At 42.7% G+C, this 15,780-nt stretch overlaps 1 long non-coding RNA gene across 3 annotated transcripts in view; it reads right to left on the bottom strand.

The window, feature by feature from the left end:
- The window catches only part of LOC123580807, a 69,539-nt gene that overhangs the window by 34,683 nt on the left and 19,076 nt on the right, over positions 1 to 15,780 (bottom strand). For all 3 annotated transcript variants that reach the window (XR_006703465.1, XR_006703467.1, XR_006703466.1), the window contains exon 3: positions 817 to 930. This is a non-coding gene — a long non-coding RNA (uncharacterized LOC123580807). The remainder of the gene's footprint in view (positions 1 to 816; positions 931 to 15,780) is intronic.

The raw sequence follows: 15,780 nt of genomic DNA, 5'->3' as shown, positions 1-15,780 counted from the left end.
TGGAGAGAAGAATATAAATATAAAAGAAATAATGCATGAAAACTTCCCAGAACATAAAAGAATGTGTTTCTAAATTGAAAGGACCTACCAGGTATCCATCACTGTGAAATTGTATAACTCTAGGATTATGGAAGACAATGGAAGAGTGCCTTCAAAGTCTAAGGAAAATTCTGTCTGATACAGAATTCCATACTTAGCAAAATTATTAGTTAAGCGTGAAGGTAGAATGTAGACCAAGAAAAAGAAAGTCATGTCATCTAAAAAATTGGGATTCAACACCAGAGAGAAGCAAGCAAAATACCCAGGATGCTAGTGAAGGGGAGCTGAGCTCTTGGTCCAGAGAGGAGAGAGAAGATAGCTACTTGACAGACAGGAACAGGGACAGGAGGAGGCCCAAAGTTAGAAAACGGTGAAAGGTCAGAGGGGTGTGGAGGAGGGTGGCTGTGCAAGAGATTACTTGAGATGACTTGATAGAGGGTCTTCAGCCTTCAGTCCTTTAGGGATGAGCTAAATAAATAAACAGAGCCAGTTAATAGCTCTACAGAAAACAAAGGGATCTAGAGGAGAAGAGGGGTAAACTTAGAGAAACATAATTGTAATGGTAGGGTCCTTCCAAACAACCTCATAAATCATTTTCCTCTTCTTCACCCAGGTTTTAAATAATTTGATTAAAAAAAAAAAAAAGTAAAGAATTCAGATGAAGGACAAAATATCACTTTGTTTTTCTTCTTCATGACAAAGGTTTATTTGGCTAATGTAGTTTAGTTTTGAGAGCCAAATGGGCTTTGAACTTTAGAATTAGGCAGATTTTCCCACCTAGACAGGGAAGTGCTCCAGGGAAAAGTTGCTCCTTGGCAACAAACAGCTTCCAGCAGGCAGAAGGATACAGGGCTGATCCAAGTCTACCACCCAGAGGAATCTGCTCCTCCCCTAGAGAGAAGCAAAGTAATAACCGAATAAAGGGGAAGAAAGAACACAGAAATATGTAGGGGAAATCCCACCTCATTGAAGAAAACATTAGGAGCAGAGAACAGGCTCCCCGCCACACCCTTCCCCACCCCCCCAACCCCGCACTAACAATACCAACATAGCAATTTCACCAGAAATTATAATAGAGCAATGTAAGAAGTATGAGGGACTGCAGGTGTTTATTTTAGTGAAGACATTAAGACAGCTAAATCCCCATCTTTTTTAAAAAATAATTTTTTAATGTTTATATTTATTTTTGAGAGACAGAGCAAGAGGCCAAGTGAGGGAGGGGCAGAGAGAGAGGGCGACCTAGGATCTTAAATGGTCTCTGTGCTGACAGCAGAGAGCCTGATAAGGGGCTCAAACTCACCAACTATCAGATCATGACCTGAGCCGAAGTTAGACACTCAGCGGTCTGAGCCACCCAAGGGCCCCTAAATCCACATCTTTATAATAGAAATTCAATACATACAGTGTTAAAATGGCAAGTCAAGAAATGACAATAAAACGTAGTAGGTGGCAATAAGTAGCCCAAAAAATAGCTAAAACAGCTCCAAGAGTTGAACAAGACAGTGTTGGGGAGGAAAGTCTGGGATGAGGAGATGGAGAGAGAGAACTCCTGTCTTTTGATATCAAGAGTTGTTAGTGCTGCTGTTGGACTTTTAAGATGTGGGTTAGGTTGGAACATATGAAATTGCCAGTATTTGGATATTTATGGCTTTTTAAAAAGGCAATTCCATATGTTCATATAATTCAACCTAAAAATTTAACAGAAATTTAACTCAAAAAACCTTTTTAATGAAAGGAAAAGAAATTCAACCCCCCCCCCCCCAGGAAACTTCTCTGTCCCTTTCTCTTAGTCTGGTTTGTGTGCTTCCCTGGGCCCCCCTCACAGCTGTGCTCATGTGCTCGCACCTACCTGGTGTTTCCACAGCATTGCAGTCATCACTAATTTGAGGGGAGGCCTCTGTTTATCGGGGGGGGGGGGGTCTGCCAAGCAACAGGCACAGGATAGGACTCCAGTATTTTCTCGTTTTTAAAAAATTTTTTTTAACATTTATTTATTTTTGAGAGACAGAGAGAGACAAAGCATGAGCAGGGGAGGAGGAGGGGCAGAGGAGAGAAGGAGACACAGAATCTGAAGCAGGCTCCAGGCTCTGAGCTGTCGGCACAGAGCCCTATGCAGAGCTCAAACCCACAAACCATGAGATCATGACCTGAGCCAAAGTCGGACACTTAACTGACTGAGCCACCCAGGTGCCCCAGGATTCCAGTAGTTTCTAAATGACTGTGTTAACAGTGCTTGCTGAGTGCCTGGATCAGTGGCATCCTTTCCCAGGTGTTTAAAATAATCCTTTAGTAGTCTATCTTAGGATTTCACTCAGAATCACATAAAGCACACTACTTTGAAGTTTATAGAATCCATTACTGTATAGTCTTCTTTTTTAGGAAAAAGAAAACAAGTTTAAAAACAAAAACCCATTTTCCCATCCTTGGATCTCCAGCTGCTCACCATGATGCACAGTACCTCTGCAGGTTCTCGCAGAAGCTGGGATGTCCTGTGTCTGCGTCAGGAGACCTGACCTCCCTGGGGAGCTCCACAGGCAGTTATTGAGCAGCTCAACTCTGGGGCTGCAGATCTGGAGACCAGGATGTAAATGATGCCCTGTCCCCTCCTACTAATGACACAGAACTTCAACAAATCAGCTTTGCATCCCTAAGTGCACGGTCCATAGTATCTAACTAAATAAGATAGTGCCTGAAACTGTAGTGTTAGTGGACAAATTAAATGAGATCATGCAGGTAAAACACTGAATGCAGGAAGCATTCAGATGTGTTTCTGCTACTCTCTGACATACATTTTCTCCAGCCTGGACTTTGTTTTCCTTTTATCAATGTTTGTTCTATGATTTTCAGCCCAAAGATCATTTTTTGTTCTATAAACAATGAAGATGAACAGAAGTGAGGAGCTCTGATTTTGTGTGTGTGTATTATTGGCCAGAACACAAGAATCCCTCCACATATCAGACCCACACATGCCCCCACCTGTTGCAGGACTTAACTCTGAAAGTAATTTTATGGTTATTGTTGCCCCGAGCTCTTCTTATAAGCTCATAGGAATTAAAGCCTGCATAATACCGGTTTTGCCTCCCATCTCTGGCTTCAAGCACTCATTTCTGTCTTTTGTAAGTGTCTTTTTTTTTTAAGTTTATTTATTTATTTTGGGAAGGACGGAACACAGAGAGGAGAGGGAGGGAGAATCCCAAGAATCCAAGCCCTGATACAGGGCTGGAACCCACAAACTGTGAGATATGACCTGAGCCAAAGTCAAGAGTTGGACGCTTAACTGACTGAGCCACCCAGGCACCCCTCTGCTGGTTATGTTCTAAATAAGCAGCTAAAATAAACAGCTAATAAATAATAATAATAAAATAAAATAACAGCTAATCAGAAAAACCCTGTGTGTGTGAAGGTGTTTATGGAAACATAGTACAAAAGAAGAAGCACCAGCTTCCACTCAAAGGAGCAACTCTAATCATGAGACTTTCTTACAGTCTGCCTAGCCAGCAACAGAGATGATGGTTTGGGCCCTGGATAACTTCTGGACATCCCTTCAATCATAATGTATAACCAAATGGCCACTCATCTAAGTGGACCATCTGGATAAGGGAGGACCTAGAGCTCTGCCATTCCCTAGCTGGGGAGCATGGAGGCATCCCTTCTCTCTGAACCCCTGCTTCTCATCTGTAACATGAGGACATTGGACTAAGTGATTGCAAAGGTCAGCTGTTTGACAAAGGTTTACCATTTTAAGTATAGACTTAGGGCTTCTCCTGACAACTAACGTTTGATCTAATATAAAACACAGTATCTTATTAAAAGAAGCACAGGAGAGTTCAAAAAAAATTTTTCCAGATTAAGCAAAATGTAAACTTTCCATCTCTTTCCATGTTTGCCTTTACATATTTATCAAGTTCTCTTTTTCTAAGTATTCATTCCTCTGCAATGAGACCCCCATCAAGTCTTTTTTTAAATCTATTGTTCTCTTTCCCCGGTAGATGGCACTCCATTGCCACTTTAATTACCTGCTGCCTACAAAGTGCAGATAGTCTAGAAAATAAACAGAGTGAAGAGCATGTAGGAACATTTATCAAACACCGATAAATAAGAGGAACTTGATGTTAAGCATCCACCTAAAATATTCACTGATTTTTCTAAAATTTAAACAATTAGGTTCTACATAGAAGGTGTAATGAAATTAGAACGTTTTGATGTGGACATGTCAGATTGTGTTGTACGTTGGAATTGAGTACTATCCTTCAAAATGAGGAAACTTTGAAATTACAGCTGTTCAAATGATGCTGCCACCCTGCTATTTTAAAAAACATTTAGAAAATCGTTCTCTGGCAAATAATCTCATGATCAGTTTCTAGCCTACATGAGAAAAAAACTCTTGCCTGCTTTTAACAATCCCTTCCCAATAGCACCATCTTCCTTGATAATCCTCACATTCAAGAGTTGTTTGGGGATTTTTTTCCCCCCTTGGAAAGGCTATTTCCAAATATTCCACACTTGATGAAATTTGACCATTCACTTTTAATTATTTTGGAAAAAATAGAACTCATCCACTTATTGCTTCATTTTCGGCCATGTGTTCTGTCTCCCAGCTGGCTGCTTTTGCCATGGTGTTGGGGCTGGAAGGTAGAGCATGGCCCATATTGTAGGAAGAATTTATTCTAGTACACTGGCAAGCAAAATCCAGTAAATGAAACGGGAAAGTCCTCTAGCAGTGGGAAACATGAGCTCAGAAATTTGAGTTTAACTTCTGAGAAAAGTAAGAAGGTGAGCAAAGATCTCACCAGCCTTGGGTCATGAAGACCCAACCCCTGCTTCAAGCCTGGCAGTGGAATAGGAACCCCGTTACTATCCATATAGGTGTTAACAGGATTGGCCTTGATGCCTTAGCCCAGAGTTCCTGGGACAGGCCTGGCTATCTGATACCCTTGGAGCTAAAACCATCCCTAGCTGTTACCTGAATGCATTCCTGTATCCCTACTGGCAGCGAAGCCCTGAACTGTTTCCCTGGGAAATCCATCCCTGGTTCTTTACACATTGCCAGCTAGCCCCTTTAATGCACGGGTTAATGCACAAACATGTAACACCCAGCCCAACCAACAACCACCTCAAATCTGACTGACGTGTCCTTACCTGCTCTCATCTCAGATGTTGGATTCCAAAAACTTTATACTAAATCTACTAAAATCTACCTCAAACCCTGCTTATTATTATGGTGATATTCTTTCCCCCACTGCTGTTAGCATCTGTAAACTCCTGGGATTGGGCACCCTGGCTTCTCCAGGTAAGAGATGGACCCCACAGCCCCTATGCCCACCCCATTAACCCACTTCCCTGTGCCTGGAGAAAGGATCAACATCTTGCCCTAACTCCCTTATTTCTCACAGCTGAGTTCACCCTGAACTTGCATGATCTTCTAGACTTCTGGTTACTGTGAACGATTAAGTTTCCGAGTTGCCTAATCCAGTTTGAGTTGGGTTTTCAGTGATTTGCTCCTGTAGCTCCCTCTGGTGGTGGAAGCTTCACCCACAGGCCAGGATACAAACGTAGTTTTGATGGTCTACTGGTTTATGGGCCCGGTTCAGTGGCTTTCTATGGCTATGGGATGCAGTTTCAGTTAAACAATAGGGGAATGCCCTGACTCCCAGGTTAGGCTTCCTTGGACAAACATTCACTGACTCTGAATGACTTTCATATTAATCTTCAACATGTTTTCTCCACAGCCTGATAGCAACTGCCATGGGAACTGGCAAACTAGGATGACAAGGGCAATTCTATCAAGAGCCTCTATTTCTACAGGATTATGTAAAATTTTCTTTTTCCTAATATTTATTTAGCAGATACTCTATGCTGGTCCCTCTTCTAAGCACTTTTCTTATAATAACTTATTTAATTCTTAAAACAACTCTATGGGAATATTATGATTATTATCCCCATTTTACAGAAGAAGAGATAGCCATAGGTTGCCTCAAATGCCACAAGCCAGAAAGGACAACAAATATTCATCTTTTAGTTTCATGCACACAAGTTGGTGAATCAAATGAGCTGTTGAGTCCATAAAGAGGCACCAGACTTACAGCAGTGGCCAAAGCAAGTCTTTTTGCAGGAGCTATGGAACCCAAGAAGAGATGTTTGACCTGTGGGGGACACTGTCACCAAACTTCAGTCAGAGATTTTAAGCCAGGACTTCTAGGAGGTTAACCAGTAACATATGGATAAGGACTAGCTTCCAAACCAACTTAGGAACACAGAAGAGAAAGGATCTAGAAATGCATAGAACATCTGAGATGGACCAACACTGCGGTCTTCCAATAGACTGAGCAACCATACCAGTTTTTCTGGGACTGAGGGGTTTCCCACCATGTGGAAATTTTAGTGCAAACACCAGGGAGCTTTCAGAAAAACAGAGACATGCTGGTCACTCTATTGTCCAAAGAAGTGAGATTTACTTTCAACTACTAGAAATGCCAGGGGCCTCCTATATCTCCTCAAAGTTCACAATGCTCCTGATTTCGTTGGCTTCCATCTTCCTTCAATATTCAAACAGGGATGGGGTCTATGCATCAAGCTATATGTTACCTTCTGAGGGCTTCTCTGGCTGTTTTAGGACAAAAGAAGGAAATCCTTGGCTTCTTACAAATAGTAATAAACTTGTTACCCCCAAAATGGAACTAGCAGGATTTTTTTTTTAAGTTTGGATATAAAGGAGTTCAGAACACGCTACCCCAAAATATGCCACTTTGGCATATTGATTATTTTGAATTAAAGGCATTTGAAAAACAATAGTTGCAAAAAGGCACTCTGACCTTCTTTCTTCTTCCTGAAAACAGGGGATTAATTTCCCATGTGAAGGGTGCCTTCACTGTACCAGAGGAAGAAACATTCTTATCACCAGAGACAGGGAGTCAAGGCCAAGAGAAATCTGTAAAAACAGACCTTGTTAAAATAACTCTTATTTTCCTTTTCTCCCCATATATTTTAGTAAACTTCCATATTTTCCAGTCGTTGTTCAAGCCAGTATATGACCATTTCTTTGGATCTTCATTTTTCTTGTGATAGTTCCTACATATTAATGAAATCCTGTTTATCTGTCTTATGTCAATCCTACCTAGGAGGGTGGAGGAAATTTTTATGGCCCCAACAGATGACAAATGAAATTCAGATCTCTAAAAGATTGGGAACACTAGGATGGGTGTGAAGGAAGGAAGTAGTGTCACACTGTGAATGACCCTCAGGTCCCTGTTAGCCAATAAAATGGTAGCCCAAGTGGACCATGAGTCTGAGTTGGTACAGCAGTTGTTATACACAGCAATGCTTATGGGTACTTTTAGAAAAAACAATGAATAAATAACTTGACTAAAATAAATACATGACTGAAAGAACTGAGAAACAGAAAGCCAATTTGATATAGCCAAGTGGTTTATTTAGCTTTTCTTCCATCTTGCCAAATCTAAAATACTCGTAAGAACCAAGAAGAAAAATAACTAGTCCCTGATTTTCTTATCTCCTTTTTGTACCTTAACTCATTAGATTTCAAATGACAAGCCTCCCTGAGTTTGGGTAGACACAAATAGTCCTGTAAATGAAGGGACCTGCCAAGGACTTGCCTCCAGGAGAGCCAGTCCTGGTCCTTCATTAAGACCTACCACCCATGTCCCACCCAGCTGCAGTTTCAGACAACTGTCCCAGAACCTGAGCATTTTCAGTTTGCCATACTTGAATCCATCTTCTTCTGAATCTTGACTTTTGGCTTTGATCTCTTCATTTAATCCTGTGTTTAGCCCCTGTAGACATGATGTTTAAACATCTTCAATCATCAAGGTTTTAGCTTCAGACTTTGTCTTGGTTTGTCCTTTGGGTTCCTCAGGTCCCCTATGAGCTCTGATAGGCACTCACAAAATCAAGTCCACTCCCCAGTAACTCAGATGGACAATATTGGCCAGGAGTCAGGCCTGAGATTCAGACAATCTAGAAACTGGCACTAACTGTTCAATACCATGGGCCTCAGTATTTCCATATTAAAATGGAGTGATCCCTGCCCTTGCCCATCATTAGGGTATTCAGACTCCTCAGAACAACCTCATAAACCTATGAAGAAGAGTGTTGTGATACTAAGAACCTCTTTCTATATAACATTACCCTTGCCTATGTTTAAAAATAGTCTCTTTGATTTCAAGCTTAAAAAACAAAACAAAGCAGGCTCCTGGCTGGCTTACTTGGAAAAGCATGTGACTCTTCATCTTGGGATCACGTGTTAGAGTCCCACGTTGGTTACTAAAAATAAATAAACTTAAAAAAAAAAAAAAAGCAAAAAACAGGCAATGCTGAGCCAGACAAGTAAAGCAATTATAAGGATTTAAGTAAATATTTTGAATTGTTAAAAAGAAAGATACTGTTTAAAACTGATTCCCACATTTGATTTATATTCATGCCTCCAGCCTAGAACCAATCAGCAGTACAGCATTAAGAAACCACTGATAAACCCCATTTGGTATAATAAAACGATGACCATCATTATTACTCCAAGAAAGAGGACACAGGAAGTAAAGACATCACTGCCTAGAGAATTGCTAAACAGGATTAATAGGAACGATCCAGGCAATTCCATTTTTCTAGTATCAGTGAAACCATATCTCTTGCTTAGCACTTTCTCCAGAAGTGTCTGAGTCAGACTTTGGTATCCTAGAGGTCTGGTTTTGTGCTAGTGCTCACATGCTCAGGTTCAGAAATAAGCTTCCTGTTGGAAAGAGTCATCCAAGCAATGAGACAAGCTTTTTGATTGAATACCCTGTATAGCCGCCTGTGACTCTTTCTTCCATTTGCTTTGCCTCCTTTATGTCTCTTTGAGAATAAAATTCATTCAATCTTTTTAAATAGAACACATCTGCTTAACCCTGCCCAAAAGAAACTTCTACTGTCCTATTTATTTTAATAGCCATGTGATCTACTAATGCACATTGAACAGCAGATATTAAACAGAAGAAATCTCCCCCTAGTCGTGCTTTACCCATTAGACATATGTGAATCTGTGATGATCTCGGCTTTCCTTGTGCCTGATGACTAATTGAGTTTGAGACAGTGGCTGTCAAATACTGGAAAAGGAATGATTTATGCTAAGGATATTTTTGGTTTCTGATATACCCAGCTTCGGAGGGAAGAAAAGAAGCCGTTACTGTATCAGGATTGTGACAATAGGCAGTTTCTAACAATGGGATCACCCTCCTACAACCCGCCAGTCTATTAACTGAAAGCATCGAGTTCCTATCTTTGCTTTCACCCCCTGATCCTGGGCAGGCGATTTTGCAGATTTTTATTTGCATTTGTTTCAGCTGCAACATTTATTCTATTCCCAGTTATCCTTTCCTGAGATCTTCCTGAAGCTGCCACTGGGAACCATGGAAATAAGAGATAGCCTCTGTGAAGAACCAGCTGCTGGGCCCAGCCCACCATTCAGATGTTATGTGTCCCAGCCTGGCCCCTCTCTCAGCAACAGCAACTCAGGAACACTCTAGCTATTCACGGAGGAAACCCATTTCCTGCCAGTAACTTGATTACCCTTGTTCTCACTTGGGACTCTGAAATGGCAGTAGGTGAATAAAAATTGGAGGCTGATGTGTATGAACTAGGTTTATAATACCACCCTCTTGGGGTGTGGGAGTGAGTAGAATAGGGCAGGTGGGACTAATTTTGAATTGTTTTAACATACACAGAGTGCACAGCTCAGAGCCAAAACTATGTTGACCTGTAAGTTTTAGAAATACTAGTAACATCTACATGATGAATTTTGGTGACTGTATATCTGCCTGACCACTTTATCACAAGGATAATTTAATCATAGCCAGATTTGAAAGACTAACATGGGTCACAGTGGGAAGAGACTTCTGACTTTTTTTGACATTGCTTCACTGGATCTTCTGCTGCCTCTAGGAGTTGTCTGTTTCGGGTTCAGGCACAGCATCGCCCTCTGCCATCTGCAAATCTCCTCCAGGCTCTACTGCTCTCCGGGGCGGGGGGGGGGGGGTCAGTCTTGCCCCAGGTAACCGTCAGAGTGCCCTCTAGTCAGCTCACTGTCCATACCCCACTCACTGGCACTCACAGCCCCAGACACTGACTCCTACAAGGTTTTTCTGATACCGTGTTAGATGGGTCTTTAGTGATGTGCATAGAAATGGAGGCAAAATGCCTCCATGGAGTTATATACCCAGGAGTGAAGCATTCAAAGGACAAGTACTCACATTTAAGGGTAAGAGTGGGAAATAGTTTTCCTCTCACCTGCCTCTTCTTTCATGCTCTACCCTTCCAGTCTGCCATCAGGTGGCCAGTGCCTCCAAGCTGCCTCCACAGTTCTTCAGCTCCTCTCCATACTGTCTGCTCCCTATGAGGGGCCCCACTCTTTTCCCTTTCCCCAACAATGCTGCTCAGAACATCTATCAGCAAGAATCATGTGATTGGGTTGTGACTCCCAGCTGTAAGAGACAGACACTCATCTCACACTTAAACCACAAAGGAAATTCACATAGATGGGAAGTTCAAGGGGAAACTAACTCCAAGAATAGCTGGATCCAGGGGTTTAGACAGTGTCTTTGGAACTCTAGAGCCATTTCTCAGCTCTGCCATTTTTGGTCTCAGTTTCATTTTAAGATGCAGGCTCCCTATGTGTTAGCAAAGAGGATCACAGGAAGCTCTATACTACCTTGTCCTTCCAGCTAGTGGTCCAAATACAAACCCCAGGGCCCACTCTGGTTGACCTAACCTAATCATGTATCATCCCTACATCATTTCTTATAGCCAGGTGGATTGCGGATTTTGATTAGTCAGCCTTGCGTCCTATACTGACCCTAAAGCACTTGGAAAGATCTCCCCACTGAAAATAGGAGTTTTGTTGCCACAAAGAGGTGGGTCAAGAGGCATGCAGGGCAAAGACAATGATAGCTATGATAATAGTCCTCTACACTGATAACAATGCTTCCACTCAGATGAATAGGTCCATAATTGAGAAATCTCCTCCATTAATAACAGGCTAGTAGGATTCATGACCTTTTAGAACCATTCCAATCATATTTTGTGCCTGTGGCTGTTAATTGCAGCCATATATAACTCCCGCAAAATACAATTATAAGTGTAATCCGTGGACTATTCCTTTTAGAACTGACCCTGCTTGGACATCATCCTTTAAAGCAACAATGTTCAAATTTGTTTTTCAGTGCCATGACTTTCTTCAAATACAATTGTATGTAAATTCTGATGTATAAAATAGAAGCAAGCTGGTCTACTTACAGCTGACAGTTGGAAGTGCTGAAGCCTGGAGAGGCAGACACAGATATGGGGCCCAGCCCACTCCCACGCTGTGGCCCCTAGATTGCATCTTTGGAACCCTTGGGACTCCTAAAAGAAAAGTTTGCAAACAATAGATCCAACTGCTCTGGGCACCAGGCTCTTAGCTACAAATGTTAACTATCTCAGTTTCCTTACCATAATCTTATGTGAAGGAACTCAATTATCACACCAACTCAGCTGAAAAACTGAGTCTCAGAAGAGTTAAGCAGCCTTCCCAAAGCCATACATCTGGGTCTTAGTGGTAAAGCTAAATTCTAACCCAGTATTGCTTACTTCCAAACCAGTCCCCTTATCTCTATCCCATTAGAAACTTGGCACATAGGACAGAACACTAATTGAAAAAAGCAGGACACAAAGTTATATATGTCTAATATGATCCTACCCATTTAAAGATATAAGTGTGTGATTAAATTATTAGAATATTGAAAAGGAATATACTAAAGCATATTTTAACAAATCATCAGGGTTGGTAATTACATTGATTATGAGAATAATAGCTAAAATCTGAGTGCTTACTACATGTCAGAGACTTTGCTAAGGACATTACATAAATTGTCTCATTAAATCCTCATAGCAACCACTTGGGGCAGGTACCGTAATTTTTCTCATTTTACAAAACAGGAAATAGTAAATGACTTTCCCAAAGTCATACAACTTGTGAGTTGTGGGCTCAAACTCAATTTCTAAAGACCTTGCTCATAACAATACACTCTGGTGCCTTTCACTAATAAAGAAAATGTACTTATTTTTTTAATCAAACAAAAAATTAAAGATTGAGATAAAATCAGATCTGAAACCAAATTTTCTTCAACACATGATTACCTAGCAAGACATGGGAGCTTCCTGGTGCATTGTCCACCATAAGGGTTAATATGGGTTTCCGAGCCTGTCAGCCTTCTTTGGGCCAAGTGCCTTCAGGACACATCACCCTGCAACTATCCAGCCATGAGAGGTACCTTCCTTCATGCTGGCTCAGCTCATGGCCTCCCTGGGAACCCTCACTGGGTGGTCTGCTCCAGAACTAAGGTTATATGACAGGGATCTAATCACTGTTGGTTTGAAACAGCCTGTCTATTTTCCCAGACTCTGATTTAGTACCCACTTCTCTTCTATCCCCCTTTTGCTACCAAGTCTCTGGTTCATCTGCAGGCAGAGCCTACATTGCTCACTTGTAGGTAGTCTTCAAAGGATGGGCTGCAGAGGTCCACAAGTCACAGCCACAGCTTCAAAAATGGGCAGAAAAGGCAAAGTTGCCAGCATAATTTTCTGTTGACCAGCTAACTAGTCAGCTCCTGCCTGTCTCCTGAACTCAAGTCTGTGCCCTGACCGAGGCCCCAGCACCTCTTGGCAGAGTTGATTTCCCTGTAATGTGTCTCCTCTGAAAGCAGGTAGCTGGTGAGGTGCCTCTCTGGCACCTCCTTGTCTCTGTCCTTGACTGTAACAATCCACGTGTCTTCAATGGGACACTGAGTTGATTACGCCTCCCTGAGATAGTCAACATTGTCCTGTAAGCTAAGCGATTCTGAGAGCTGAATTTCTTTTTTTATTTTTTATGCTTATTTATTTATTTTGAGACTGGGAGAAGGGGCATAGAGAGGGAGAGAGAGAATCCCAAGCAGGCTTCGCACTGTCAGGTCAGAGCCCAACGTGGGGTTTGAACCCATGAACCGTGACTTCAGATGTGAACCGACATCAACAGCCAGATACTCAACCGAATGAGTCACCCAGGCGCCCCATGAGAGCTGGATTTCTGCATCCATCAGGAATGGGGCTGACAGCTACTCTGTCAGCCAGCTCACAGCTGTTTCAGCCTGGCTTCTTTTTCCTGGAGTGGTAACACTGGTCCACCTGGAGCCCAGCTGTGGCACCTTAACTGTCAGAGATGGCTGGTCCAGAGCAAGTCTATGTGATTGATAACCCTCTGAGGATTCTAGTCTTTGGTGACTATGGACTTTCTCTGTCTCGTCTCAGGGCAACACAGTGTATTACAGCAATCCCCCAAATAGTATCCCTTGCAATAGTGTCCACTGAGACACTAACACATTACAAAGGTGAGGAAAGTGTCTGTTATTAAATGGGTTTGGAAAATTCTGCCTCCATAACATTTATTGGAGAGTCACAACTCTCATTAGAATATTCAGGGGCCTGTGAAATCTTGCAATAAAGAAATCTGCTTAGTATGGCTACATCCAGTGTTGCCCAAACTTACGTATAAGGCCACAGCTCACTCCTTAGTCCCCCAGAACTCCTACTGACCTCACATTGGACACTGGTGTTCTAATGAGCACGGTCTGGAAAACCTCGGTGGCCTGAGAGTGGATCCAGTAATCATCCGGTTATGTCTCCAGCTAGCTCTACAAGAGTCACTTCCCTTATCTGGGTCTCAACTTCTTCACCTGCAAAATGGGGGTTAGATTAAAATTGTTTTCAGGGTGCCTGGGTGGCTCAGTTGGTTAGGTGTCCAACTCTTGGTTTTGGTCCAGGTCACGATCTCACGGTTTGTGAGTTCGAGCCCCACACCGGGCACTGTGCTGACAGCATGGAGCTTGCTTGGGATTCTCTCTCTCCTTCTCTCTTGCCCCCCTGCTCACACACGCTCTCTCTCAAAACAAATAAGCTTAAAACAAAATTTTAAGACTTTTCCAGTGAATCCTGAAGGAACCCTAAAGGGTCCATGGATCTACCTTAGGTACTTTCTCAAGGGATAAAATGGAAGAGAGGTCAGCTTGGAGCCCTTGAAACCCCCTCAGCCACAACTAGCACAGCTTTGTTGGCAGCTATTTTATGTATAATCAAATTTTCTTGGAAGAGATCCTCTAAAGAATACCTTTTGGAAGAGAAAGCAATGGGGAAGTGATAGAAGGGGAGGAAGAGTGTGAGGGTGTCCATTGCCTTCTCGTTCACCGACAGTGCTGACTTTCCCAGTTTGGTTATCAGTTTAGCACCACTGTGCCACCCACCACATACGCACACACTCCCAGGTCCTCTGCTAACCAAAGGCTTGATGTGACATGATCTGACACCCTCATGCTACCGGCAAACCTCTATTCCCCAAGTGAAGCATACGAACTACCCAGCTGCTCATTAAAATGCAGATTCCTGGGCTTCACCTCAAACCTACTGAATCAGAATTCACAGAGAAGGGACTTAAGAATCTGCATTGTAATAAAATCCCCAGGAGATTCTTAGCTACTCTGAAGTTTCAGATCCACTGCTCAGATCTTGAGAGCTTGGAATTTTCCATCCCATGAGATATTTGATCCCCTCCCAGCTCTGGCACGATGCTAGAACTCGGTGACCACCCTTACCACAGCCGGGGTGCATGGGCCCAGGGAGAATCTCATAAGCATGCCCAGAGCATGCTAAGAGTGAGGCCTGGGGATGAAGGGCCAATATCGTTTGTTAGGAAAAGGAAGTCTGAAATGAACACAGAGAACTAAAACACTGCAGTGAAGGAGGTTGGAGCTGGAGAAGCAAAAAGCAAGCTAGGGAAGGTCTGTGTGGCCAAAACAAGAGAAAGTCTGGCTGAATTCCAGAGATACGGGGCAACACGTGGCTGGCTTTTGTTTTGTTCTTTTTAACTTGTTCTGGCTGGGTATTCGTGTATTACCAGCTGGGGTTGGCAGGGGCAGAACAGGTCCCTTAGAGAGATGACAGGGAAGTGGCAGATGGAAGTAGGCTCAGGATGAATTGTTTTCCTCCTTCCCTCCCCCTCCCCCAAAGTGCATGTTACCCCAGAGGTCACTGGGAAAGGATGAGCAGGCTTTTGGGACAGATCCTCCCTCATCCCCAAGTGCACTCTGTCTTTCTGAAGCTAAACAGCAGTCAGATGGAACCCACTGAACAAATAACAGCTAGAGAGCCTTCTGGGGTTCATGATCATGTGACAAGGTTAAAAAGCAGAGCAGGATGAAATCACCAGGGAAAGTCCCTAAATCCCAGCACCCAGTTTCTCTCTAGCAGGTTCTGGATTTTCTACCTTAGTGACATCAGTGGTCTCAGATTTCCATCAATCCTTCCTCCTCTGTCACATAAAGTATATGGCTAAGAGAATGGGCTTGGGTGTCAGACAGACATGGGGTTGAACCCTGACCCTGTGGCTCACACTCTGGGAAGGTTAGATAACTCCTAAAGCTAAGGGTGGGTAAGTGGTCTCATTTGCATGGGGTATGATAATGGCAGTGCGTGCAACATTAAGATCCTTACAACGATTCAGTGAAGCAGTGACTGGACAGTCCTGAGCACCAAGCTTCTTACGCATCTAGATTTTTATTATAATTTTTATTATATGCTGCAGGCCTCTACACAGGCTCTTTCAAATTCATGTAGCAGAGAGGGTTCCAAGCCTCCCGTGATGGTCAGAAGTTATTGAACTGAGCTGAAGGACAGGGAAAAGAC

Source organism: Leopardus geoffroyi, chromosome A3 (assembly GCF_018350155.1).
Source record: "Leopardus geoffroyi isolate Oge1 chromosome A3, O.geoffroyi_Oge1_pat1.0, whole genome shotgun sequence".
In the NCBI taxonomy this organism is placed as follows: Eukaryota; Metazoa; Chordata; class Mammalia; order Carnivora; family Felidae; genus Leopardus; species Leopardus geoffroyi.
The sequence above is the reverse complement of the archived record's forward strand: the minus strand, read 5'-3'. Positions and strand labels throughout refer to the sequence as shown.